The 11,519-nt window shown below is 41.8% G+C and overlaps 1 protein-coding gene across 1 annotated transcript in view; it reads right to left on the bottom strand.

The window, feature by feature from the left end:
• Positions 1 to 11,519, bottom strand: part of robo1 (roundabout, axon guidance receptor, homolog 1 (Drosophila)) — a 697,256-nt gene that overhangs the window by 649,770 nt on the left and 35,967 nt on the right. The window lies entirely within an intron of this gene.

Genomic DNA, 11,519 nt, shown 5'->3' with positions numbered 1-11,519 from the left:
TCGATAACGTGACAATGGTAAATGTTGATGAACATCAATGTTATCCATCCATCCATCCATTTTCTACCACTTGTCACTTTCGGGGTCGCGGGGGTTGCTGGAGCCTATCTCAGCTACAATCGGGCGGAAGGCGGGGTACACCCTGGACAAGGCGCCACCTCATAGTAGGGCCAACATCAATGTAAATTGATGTTAAATGACAAAACAGATTAACTCGCTGGAATATAAAGACAATATATATATATATATATACATATATATATATATATATATATATATATATATATATATATATATATATATACAGCCCAGCCCCCAGCCAAATTGTTTTAACCCAATGTGGCCCCCGAGTCAAAAAGTTTGGGGACCCCTGCTCTAGGGCCTCTTGTTGTAGTTAATTTTGTGGCGAGTTTGGTTCTTTTTACAAAATGATAAAGCCACAAATCATATGTGATACTAACTTGGCTGAACGTCTATGTTTTTTTTAATACACACTGAGCAACCACTGGCAGAAATGTAGTTCTACATTTCTACCAGAGGGTGCTCAGACGGGCGGTAAAGCTGACGTTACTTTTCTGAGGCTATGTCTACATTAAATGATAAATGGGTTATACTTTTCTACCTTCAAGGTACTCAAAGCGCTTTGACACTATCTCCACATTCACCCATTCACACACACATTCCCACACTGATGGCGGGAGCTGCCATGCAAGGCACTAAACACGACCCATCAGGAGCAAGGGTGAAGTGTCTTGCTCAAGGACACAACGGACGTGACGAGGTTGGTAGAAGCTGGGGATCGAACCAGGAACCCTCAGGTTGCTGGCACAGCCACTCTCCCAACCGCGCCACGCAGTCCCACATTAAGCCGGATAACCCCTAAAAGAATAATTATTTAGCCTAAGCCCCATTTCAGCCACACTAAACCATCGTTTAAGGTCCCCCTCCTTGGACAATTTTTTACACGGGTAAGTGTGCCGTGTATTTCTTGAATCTCCGGCACTTAGCTTTGTATGGACTCATTGTTCGTTTACAAACTGAGTTCGGAGAGGAAGTGACGCCAGAAAGAACGCGCCACAGCCAGCTTCATAAGCAATTGCAGCTATTTGGGATACAACACTTTTAGACGGCAAGAGAACGTTCCAATGTCCAGGTCAGCTGTGATTCTACTTACCGAAAAACTTTGTCCGTTTGTTGAAGGAGAGACAAGGAGAATGCGGGCTCCCGTGAATGTGATAAAAAAAAAGGTAGCGTATGCTTTGTATTACCTGGCTGTAAAGGGAAGACTACGGAAAACTTTGAATGCTTTTGGACTGGCAAAGCAGACTGTATCAGTTATTGTCCGCCATGTATGTCGCGGACTCAACGTCTAGGTCCAGAGTATATAAAGTCACCAAAAACGAATGGACAATGAAGGTGAAGGCAAAAGAGTGAGGAGTGTCCTGACCAGATATCTAGATCCCTAGTTTGATTGAGGTAAAATGTTCTTTATCACATTGTTTACGTGTCTAATAAAGATTTGATTAATTTATGATGTCTCAGGTGTGATTCACAACAAAAGGCCCCACAGCACACTGGATTCAAGTTAATTGAAATACCACAACACTGGATATTGTTCAGATAAGTTAAATTTAAGAACTTGCACACAAAGCAACACTGGAGGTGACTTTGACGTGCGCATTTTCCATGCATGCGTACGAGGTCGGAGGGGGGAGGGGGTCTTAAACGACCATTGTGTGTGTGTGTGTGGACAAGGATAAGGTTGGGTGGGATTTACCCTGGATAACCTTAGTGTATAAGAGGCCTGAGCATGCGCGGTTTTTGCTTGGTGGTGAGAAAGAATTTGCCATCAATCCCACGTGGGTGCTCGGGTCCCGAAGCATCCACGGGACCGGCGCCTATGGGTTTGACTGTACAGACAATGTTTAAACTGCTTCAACAAAAGCAGTATTTGACCGATCATACAAGTGTAAAACATATACAACACTGAATATTCAACTTTTAAAGGGGAACTGAACTTTTGGGGAGGAATTTTGTCTATACAGTATCGTTCACATGCACTTAATAATTTGAAAATGCTTTTACACAAATGTGAAATAGATGAGGAAGGATGACTGCGTTGGAGTTTTAATATCGTTATGTCTGGATTTGAGCTACAGTACAGGCCAAAAGTTTGGACACACCTTCTCATTCAATGCGTTTTTTTTATTTTCATGACTATTTACATTGTCGATTGTCACTGAAGGTATCAAAACTATGAATGAACACATGTGGTGTTATGTACTTAACAAAAAATGGTGACATAACTGAAAACATGTTTTGTATTCTAGTTTCTTCAAAATAGCCACGATCTTCCGCTTATCCGAGGTCGTGTCGCGGGGGCAGCAGCCTAAGCAGGGAAGCCCAGACTTTCCTCTCCCCAGCCACTTCATCCAGCTCTTCCCAGGGGATCCTGAAGCGTTCCCAGGCCAGCCAGGAGACATAGTCTTCCCAATGTGTCCTGGGTCTTCCCCGTGGCCTGGTCGGACGTGTCCCAAACACCTCCCTAGGGAGGCGTTCGGGTGGCATCCTGACCAGATGCCTGAACCACCTCATCTGGCTCCTCTCGATGTGGAGGAGCAGCAGCTTTACTTTGAGCTCCTCCCGGATGACAGAGCTTCTCACCCTATCTCTAAGGTAGAGCCCCGCCACCCGGCGGAGGAAACTAATTTCGGCCGCTTGTACCCGTGATCTTGTCCTTTCGGTCATGACCCAAAGCTCATGACCATAAGTGAGGATGGGAACGTAGATCGACTGGTAAATTGAGAGCGTTACCTTCCGGCTCAGCTCCTTCTTCACCACAACGGATCGATACAGCGTCCGCATTACTGAAGACGCCGCACCGATCCGCCTGTGGATCTCACGATCCACTCTTCCCTCACTCGTGAACAAAACTCCGAGGTACTTGAACTCCTCCACTTGGGGCAGGGTCTCCTCCCCAACCCGGAGATGGCACTCCACCCTTTTCCGGGCGAGAACCATGGACTTGGACTTGGAATAACAGCATGTTTGAATATATTTAAATAAAACACTACTTTAATCAAGTGATTTTTTGGGGGGGGCGCACCACAATTTGAGAATCACTGCTCTAAACGCTAAACGCTGCACAAAAAAACACTACTTCATTTACATCTTATGACCTGATTATTAGCCAAGTGTTAGCAAAACTATTATAAGCATTTACACAGACAAACTATTTTTACCTGCGCCGTGATCGAAGAGTGCTAATTAGCTTGCACAGCTGGAGTGTTGACATACTGAGCTCGGAGTTAGTAAAAGCTCATTCAAGATGATAAATGATAGCAGAAGGTTGTGGCCATAAATCAAGAATTTGGTCATCTGTGACATCCAACTTAGACAAGGAAATGGCAACAAAAAAAAACACAAAAATTACGCTTTTTTGCGGCACTAGCTTTTTTTTTCTTCTTTTTTTTTTAACCTTTGTGAAGGTTATGGTTAACTCTTCACCCATACTTGCCAACCTTGAGACCTCCGATTTCGGGAGGTGGGGGGTGGGGGCGTGGTTAAGAGGGGAGGAGTATATTTACAGCTAGAATTCACCAAGTCAAGTATTTCATATATATATATATATATATATATATATATATATATATATATATATATATATATAATAAATACTTGACTTTCAGTGAATTCTAGCTAGCTATATATATATATATATATATATATATATATATATATATATATATATATATATATTTTTTTTTTTTTTTTTTTTTTTTTTTTTTTTTTTCCCTGAGGGAACTCTCCTGATGGAATCAATAAAGTACTATCTATCTATATATATATAAATAAAATAAATACTTGAATTTCAGTGTTCATTTATTTACACATATACACACACATAACACTCATCTACTCATTGTTGAGTTAAGGGTTGAATTGTCCATCCTTGTTCTATTCTCTGTCACTATTTTTCTAACCATGCTGAACACCCTCTCTGATGATGCATTCTGCTTCGTCTCCTTGTTGTGTGCGCAGTTGTGCACTGCACTCTCTAAAAGCCTTAGATGTTAATGTCACATATGCATGTACAGTAGATGGCAGTATTGTCCTGTTTAAGAGTGTCACAACATTGCTGTTTACGGCAGACGAACTGCTTTACGGTAGAATAAAACATGACTGCTGTTGTTGTGTGTTGTTACCGCGCTGGGAGGACGTTAATGAAACTGCCTAACAATAAACCCACATAAGAAACCAAGAACTCGCCCTCGATCATTCTACAGTTATAACGTGATTGGGCAGGCATGCTGTTTATATTGTGGGAAAGCAGACGTGAAAACAGGCTGTCGACACGTCACTCAGGTCCGCATGGAGCTGGAGGGGGCGTGGCCTCCAGCTCCGGCCGAATTTCGGGAGAAAATTTGTCCCGGGAGGTTTTCGGGAGAGGCGCTGAATTTCGGAAGTCTCCCGGAAAATCCGTGAGGGTTGGCAAGTATGTCTTCACCTAAACGGGAAGATATAAATATCCCATCGATCGGCATTCCGGTGAGAGCAGATATTGTGCAGTAAGTAAGTGTTTTATTATGTTAAATAATGGTAAATGGGTTATAGTTGTATAGCGCTTTTCTACCTTCAAGGTATCCAAAGCGCTTTGACACTATTTCCACATTCACCCATTCACACACACATTCATACACTGATGGCAGGAGCTGCCATGCAAGGCCCTAACCACGACCCATCAGGAGCAAGGGTGAAGTGTCTTGCTCGAGGACACAACGAACGTGACGAGGTTGGTAGAAGTTGGGGATTGAACCAGGAACCCTCAGGTTGCTGGCACGGCCACTCTCCCAACCGTGCCACGCCGTCCCCATAATTTCACTTGATCAACCCTTTTCTCACATTCCACATTACAAAATAACACAAGTAAGAAATTTAAGCTGAACAATTCTATTGAAACGTTGCAACACGAAAGGTCGTAACACAGATTATATCAGGAAACATAGTAACAGGAAACGTCATAATATTATGACATACGTAATACGGAACACCGTAATACAAACGCCGTATTACGAAAGGCCGTATTACAAAAGGCCGTGTTACAAAAGGCCGTGTTACAAAAGGCCGTCTTACAAAAGGCCGTGTTACGAAACAGCGCATTATAAAACTCCATAATACGAAACGTCGTAATACGAAACGTCGTAATACGAAACGTCGTAATACGAAACGTCGTAGAACGAAACGTAGTACAAAACGTCGTAGTATGGAACGTCGTAGTATGGAACGTCGTAGTATGGAACGTCGGAATATGAAACATCGTAATATGAAACATCGAAACACAAAACGTCCTAACACAAAACGTAATACGAAACGTCATAATACAAAGGCCTAAACCACGACCCATCAGGAGCAAGGGTGAAATGTCTTGCTCAAGGACACAACGGACGTGACGAGGTTGGCAGAAGGTGGGGATCGAACCAGGAACCCACAGGTGGACAATTTTTTACACGGGTAAGTGCGCCATGTATTTCTTGAATCTCCGGCACTTAGCTTTGTATGGACTCATCGATCGTTTACAAACTGAGTTCGGAGAGGAAGTGACGCCAGAAAGACCGCGCCCCACATGTTGGTTGTCTTTCATGACTTCATGAGAGACAACATGTCAAGGTAGTAGTAAATGTTGTTGAGATGCGTCGGTAAAATTACAGCGCCGCCGTTTGCTTAAAATGAGCAAGACAGGTAAATATTACGTTATTATGAATGTGTTTATTACTACATTACATAAATACTTGGCGTGTGCATATTAGGGTTGTACGGTAACCTGGTACGGGTAAAGTACCGTGATACTAATGAATCATAAACGGTACTATAACGCCTCTAGTAACGGATCCCTTTTTAAAAAAAAAAAATTAATAAACAGGCATGAACACGCAGTTTTACGAGCAGAGGAGCATGTTCGGCAGCGCACAATCTCGGAGTATTGTATTGTACCATATGTCCCGGCAAGAAATCTGCGTTCTAAGAACTCTGGTTTATTAGTGATTCCCAGAGCCCAAAAAAAGTCTGCGGGCTATAGAGTGTTTTCTATTCGGGCTCCAGTACTATGGAATGCCCTCCCGATAACAGTTAGAGATGCTACCTCAGTTGAAGCATTTAAGTCCCATCTTAAAACTAATTTGTATACTCTAGCCTTTAAATAGACCCCCCTTTTAGACCAGTTGATCTGCCATCTCTTTTCTTTTCTGCTCTGTCCCCCTCTCCTGCGTGGAGAGGATATCAGGTTGGGGATGTCTCTGTGCTGCTGACTTGTCTCCACTCAAGATGATCCCCTGCTGGCCCAACTATAGACTGGACTCTCACACTATTAACTAGATCCACTCGACATCCATTGCACCAGTCGCTACATCTGCGGTACCCTCCGACGTTTCTCATTGTATTCCATTGGGTTGGGTTTTTTTCTTGCCCTGATGCGGGATCTGAGCAGAGGATGTCGTTGTGGCTGGTGCAGCCCTTTGAGACATTTGTGATTAAGGGTTATATAAATAAACTTTGATTGATGATAATAAAACAACCTCTTACTGTACAATGTCTGCTCCCACTGAGATGCCGACTGATGGGATGTTAATATCTTCCCGTTAAAATGAAGAAATAATTATAATCCTCACGCAGGTAAAAAAAAACAAAAAAACAATCGTCTTTTCGTGGCTAAGTTGAATGTCAAAGTTGACAAACATCTAGGCTTATGGCCATGACCTTCTACTATCCAGGTGAAAGGCATGTTTTATCATCTGGAATAGAGATGTTCGATAATATCGGCCTGCCGATAATATCGGCCGATAAATGCGTTAAAATGTAATATCGGAAATTATCGGTATCGTTTTTCTTATCGGTATCGGGTTGTTTTTTTTTGTTTGTTTTTTTAATTAATAACTAATTGTATATGTTTGTATATTAATTGTCTCCAAGCGAAGTCTGTAACTCGGCAGTAAAACGGACGATTAAACAAAACAGAAGTAATCGTCATGGACCCACTAGCTATGGAAGCTAGCTATCGGCCTGCCGATATTATCGACCGATAAATGCGTTAAAATTTAATATCGGAAATTATCGGTATGTTTTTTTTTTATTATCGGTATCTGTTTTTTATTTTTATTTTTTTTATTAAATCAACATAAAAAACACAAGATACACTTACAATTATTGCACCAACCCAAAAAACCTCCCTCACACAAAAGGGTTGTTTCTTTCTGTTATTAATATGCTGGTTCCTACATTATATATCAATATATATCAATACAGTCTGCAAGGGATACAGTCCGTAAGCACACATGATTGTGCGTGCTGCTGGTCCACTAATAGTACTAAACTTTAATAGTTAATTTTACTAATTTTCATTAATTACTAGTTTCAATGTAACTGTTTTCATATTGTTTTACTTTCTTTTTTATTCAAGAAAATGTTTTTAATTTATTTATCTTATTTTATTAATTTTTTTTAAAAGTACCTTATCTTCACCATACCGGGTTGTCCAAATTAGGCATAATAATGTGTTAATTCCACGACTGTATATATCGGTTGATATCGGTATCGGTAATTAAAGAGTTGGACAATATCGGGATATCGGCAAAAAGCCATTATCGGACATCCCTAATCTGGAATTACATTTGACCAACTCTGAGGCGATGCAGCAGCTCACCAGCTCAGTATGTCAATAGCTGCAGAACCTAGTTACCTCTGTGATCACAGCGTTGCTAAAAGTAGTTCCTCTGCGTTAGCACTTATAATAACAATATCGCTAATACTTGGTCAATATTCAAGTCACGAGATCTATGTGGAGAATTGTTGACAATTTTTGATTGCGTTTTTTAGAGGGCTTTATGGGCACAATAGAGAACTCACATGAGCTGCATTGTTAGCCACCCCGTATTTTACAAATTAAAATACTTTAAAAAAAGAAGATGTATGTGTTCATGTCTCACATAAAGATTGTGAATAGTAGGCAACATTAAAAAAAAAAAAAAAAAAAAAAAAAAAAAGTGCACTTCCCCTTTAATCAAATTAGTCAGGATTCAGCCTGTGCACATTCCCTGCCTCACATACAGTTAGGGATTATAGAACTTATTTCAAAAGTGTTTTACCTGGCCAAAACCGGACAGCAAGAACTTTGAACATTATTAGGATCAGGTGTAATGAATCCTAATTACAATTTAGTAGCTGACCAGGCAGCACTTCTTTTTTAAGAACATATAAATCCATTTGGACATGTGACCTCCGAGCCACCAACCACACAATGCCCCGGAGTGGTGAGTCTTAGGCGGGAGTGGGGACAGATTGGCGTTCCCCCTGGACATGACCCCTCTCTCTCTCTCTCTCTCGCTCGCTCTCTGTGGCCACAGCAGACAAGCCTGTTAAGAAGCACCCAGGGAGGAGGAAGAAGGAGAACCTGCTCATTTTGAATACGCCAGCCTCAGCCTCTGCAGTGACTGACAGAGGATGAGAGGGGGCTTACATCCAGGCTCATAGAAACACATGAGATTTGAAAAGTCGCATTCAAAAGTGTACTGAATGGGCCAATGAGGGAGAAAGGAGAAATGTGACAACAAACACGACGAGCAGATTCAATAAGACAATATTATCATAGGACGATCCTGGCGAAAATGTTCCAAACTTCTTGTGACTTCCTGGAATTGAAGTTTTAGGAGAACAAATATCTTCCTGCACATCTGACAGGAAAGGTGAGCAAGCAGGTGACTCATCCTTCTTTCCCCAGCATCCAGCAGTGATAAAACCACTGCACTGCGTCACGCCGACAGCCGTCTCTAATATATTACATTAAACAAGCTGGTTAAAACAGTTCCCAGTATACCAGACCTGGGTAAAAAATTGTTGATTCTAACCCGCTTGATGTTTCCAAATTATTTTGTTAGACCTGTAGCCGCCACTATGTTTTTTGAGCGATATACGGGTTATTACGGTAATTACGTCACAGCAGCTCAGACGAGCCACGAAGCAGAATAGGCGGGGTTTGTTTACAGAGCGGCCAATCCGAGACACAAGTGTCAGGGACAGACGCGGAAGCAGATTTTTACAACAGAGTTCTGCATATAAGTGATATTGTCTCAGATTGTGAGTGTTTTTCACCCTTTTGCGTTCAGATGTTGCTGTGTTTGTTGCACTTTTGTTGCGTTTCGCTCGATCCCAAAACATGTCGATCGAGGACCTGGTCTGAGAAGTAAAAGAGGAGCGATGTTCATATTTTGTTAATACTCAGTGTTTTATCATCCATAGTCAATGTTGTGAATCCCACATTCTTTATTTTCGTGTACATTTTGCGTTTCTAATTCAGTTAAAAACTGTAAGATTCCACTACGTTTATTTTAGGGTTGCTGGAGCCTATCTCAGCTGCACATGGGCGGAAGGCGGGGTACACCCTGGACAAGTCGCCACCTCATCGCAAGGCCAACACAGATAGACAGACAACTTTCACACTCCCATTCACACACTAGGGCCAATTTAGTGTTGCCAATCAACCTATCCCCAGGTGCATGGTTTTGGAAGTGGGAGGAAGCCGGAGTAACCAGAGGGAACCCACGCAGCCCGGGATTGAAATACTTGTTTCTATTTATGTAATGTTATCAAGATTATTTCCTTTTTTCATTATTTTTTCTTTTGCTTTGCTTTCAACATTTCCAAAATTAACTACTCCTACTGCTAGACTCAAATAATCAGAATCCAGAATCCAATGTCTACTGTAGAGGACACTTGTTCTCCGGAGTATAAAAAAATAACACTAATAGTAAAGGGTGAAGTCCGGCCCCCGGGTCTTTAGCTTTCTGGAAATATGGCCCCCAAAACGATGAAATTAAATATTCCTGCTCTTGGGACACATATAGCAGCTGGACGTCATTAAAAAGTACATTTTTCATAATAAGCCGACTTGAGACCACTGCTAGTGGAGGAGTGGCATGCCATCCCACAGCAGTGTTAGTAGAAAGCTGTGCATTGTTGTGTACAAACTGTAGTATGTGTACCACTGATGGTACACCAAATAATCAATTTAAAGGACTAGTAAAGTGGAAAAAAAAGTTGACTTTGTATGCCTATTTGTGTTTCGTTGTATCCATTAAACCAGTGTTTTTCAACCAGTGTGCCGTGGCACACTTGTGTGCCGTGAGATAGAGTCTGGTGTGCCGTGGGAGAATATGTAATTTCGCCTATTTGGGTTAAAAATATTCTTTGCAATCTAGTAGTAATAATCTGCAAATGTGCCGTTGTTGAGTGTCGGTGCTGTCTATAGCTCGGCAGAGTAACCATGTTGTACTCTTCCATATCAGTAGGTGGCAGCCGGTAGCTAATTGCTTTGGGAACATGGTTTGTTGTGATCATAATATGCAGACGACAGCGTGCAGCTAAAAAGGCTTCCGTTTAATGCTTAAACCAAAAATAAACAAAAGGCGAGTGCCGCTAAGAAAAGACCATTGAAGGTTAGGGAAGGCTATGCAAAACGAAACTAAAACTGAACTGGTTGCAAAGTAAACCAAAACAGAATGCTGGAAGACAGCAAAGACTTACAGCATGTGGAGCAGACGGCGTCCACAAATTACATCCGAACATGACATGACAATCAACAATGTATACAGGTAAAAGCCAGTAAATTAGAATATTTTGAAAAACTTGATTTATTTCAGTAATTGCATTCAAAAGGTGTAACTTGTACATTATATTTATTCATTGCACACAGACTGATGCATTCAAATGTTTATTTCATTTAATTTTGATGATTTGAAGTGGCAACAAATGAAAATCCAAAATTCCGTGTGTCACAAAATTAGAATATTACTTAAGGCTAATACAAAAAAGGGATTTTTAGAAATGTTGGCCAACTGAAAAGTATGAAAATGAAAAATATGAGCATGTACAATACTCAATACTTGGTTGGAGCTCCTTTTGCCTCAATCACTGCGTTAATGCGGCGTGGCATGGAGTCGATGAGTTTCTGGCACTGCTCAGGTGTTATGAGAGCCCAGGTTGCTCTGATAGTGGCCTTCAACTCTTCTGCGTTTTTGGGTCTGGCATTCTGCATCTTCCTTTTCACAATACCCCACAGATTTTCTATGGGGCTAAGGTCAGGGGAGTTGGCGGGCCAATTTAGAACAGAAATACCATGGTCCGTAAACCAGGCACGGGTAGATTTTGCGCTGTGTGCAGGCGCCAAGTCCTGTTGGAACTTGAAATCTCCATCTCCATAGAGCAGGTCAGCAGCAGGAAGCATGAAGTGCTCTAAAACTTGCTGGTAGACGGCTGCGTTGACCCTGGATCTCAGGAAACAGAGTGGACCGACACCAGCAGATGACATGGCACCCCAGACCATCACCCAACCATGCAAATTTTGCATTTCCTTTGGAAATCGAGGTCCCAGAGTCTGGAGGAAGACAGGAGAGGCACAGGATCCACGTTGCCTGAAGTCTAGTGTAAAGTTTCCACCATCAGTGATGGTTTGGGGTGCCATGTCATCTGCT

Source organism: Nerophis lumbriciformis, linkage group LG17 (assembly GCF_033978685.3).
Source record: "Nerophis lumbriciformis linkage group LG17, RoL_Nlum_v2.1, whole genome shotgun sequence".
NCBI lineage: Eukaryota > Metazoa > Chordata > Actinopteri > Syngnathiformes > Syngnathidae > Nerophis > Nerophis lumbriciformis.
This window is presented reverse-complemented; position numbering and strand designations above follow the sequence as displayed.